Genomic DNA, 1,463 nt, shown 5'->3' with positions numbered 1-1,463 from the left:
CCATGGTGCCTATGGTACAAGGTATTGAAAACTTCCCAGGATCTTGTCTCTTTTGAGGTAATTTCTGCCTAGACAAGTCATCCAGTTCTTTGGTGAGCAAAGGAGGTTCATTCTCCCAAGTCTCATTACCAAATAACTTGTCATTTAGCTTCATGATTGCTCCAAGGTATTTAGCAACTTGCTCTTCAGTGACATACTCATCCTCTTCAGAGGAAGAATACTCATCAGAGCTCATGAAAGGCAGAAGTAAGTCTAATGGAATCTCTATGGTCTCATTTTGAGCCTCAGATTCCCATGGTTCCTCATTGGGGAACTCAGTGGAGGCCAGTGCACGCCCATTGAGGTCTTCCTCAGTGGCGTTCACTGCCTCTTCATCCTCTCCAAGTTCGGCCATGTTGATGGCCTTGCACTCTCCTTTTGGATTTTCTTCTGTATTGCTTGGAAGAGTACTAGGAGGGAGTTCAGTAATTTTCTTACCCAGCTGTCCCACTTGTGCCTCCAAATTCCTAATGGAGGACCTTGTTTCAGTCATGAAACTTTGAGTGGTTTTGATTAGATCAGAGACCATGGTTGCTAAGTCAGAGTGGCTCTGCTTAGAATTCTCTGTCTGTTGCTGAGAAGATGATGGAAAAGGCTTGCCATTGCTAAACCTGTTTCTTCCACCATTATTGTTATTGAAACCTTGTTGAGGTCTCTGTTGATCCTTCCATGAGAAATTTGGATGATTTCTCCATGAAGAATTATAGGTGTTTCCATAGGGTTCTCCCATGTAATTCACCTCTTCCATTGAAGGGTTCTCAGGATCATAAGCTTCTTCTTCAGATGAAGCATCCTTAGTACTGCCAGGTGCATTTTGCATTCCAGACAGACTTTGAGAAATCAAATTGACTTGCTGAGTCAATATTTTGTTCTGAGCTAATATGGCATTCAGAGTATCAATCTCAAGAACTCCTTTCTTCTGATTTGTCCCATTGTTCACAGGATTCCTTTCAGAAGTGTACATGAATTGGTTATTTGCAACCATTTCAATTAGTTCTTGAGCTTCTATAGGCGTCTTCTTCAGATGAAGAGATCCTCCAGCAGAGCTATCCAAAGACATCTTGGATAGTTCAGAGAGACCATCATAGAAAATACCTATGATGCTCCATTCAGAAAGCATGTCAGAAGGACATTTTCTGATTAATTGTTTGTATCTTTCCCAAGCTTCATAGAGGGATTCACCTTCCTTCTGTCTGAAGGTTTGGACTTCCACTCTAAGCTTACTCAATTTTTGAGGTGGAAAGAACTTTGCCAAGAAGGCATTGACTAGCTTTTCCCAAGAGTTCAGGCTTTCTTTAGGTTGTGAGTCCAACCATATTCTAGCTCTGTCTCTTACAGCAAAAGGGAATAGCATAAGTCTATAGACCTCAGGGTCAACCCCATTAGTCTTGACAGTGTCACAGATTTGCAAGAATTCAGCTAAG

At 41.8% G+C, this 1,463-nt stretch overlaps 1 non-coding gene across 1 annotated transcript; it reads left to right on the top strand.

Annotated features, from left to right (window-relative positions):
* The first annotated feature begins 1,153 nt into the window (after positions 1-1,153).
* LOC130959662 (small nucleolar RNA R71) lies at positions 1,154-1,261 on the top strand. The gene has a single exon (XR_009078732.1). It is a non-coding gene; the product is annotated as a small nucleolar RNA R71 (small nucleolar RNA).
* Positions 1,262-1,463: the final 202 nt, after the last annotated feature.

This window comes from Arachis stenosperma, chromosome 10 (genome assembly GCF_014773155.1).
Source record: "Arachis stenosperma cultivar V10309 chromosome 10, arast.V10309.gnm1.PFL2, whole genome shotgun sequence".
NCBI lineage: Eukaryota > Viridiplantae > Streptophyta > Magnoliopsida > Fabales > Fabaceae > Arachis > Arachis stenosperma.
Note: the sequence above shows the minus strand (reverse complement) of the source record. Positions and strands in the feature narration are given on the sequence as shown.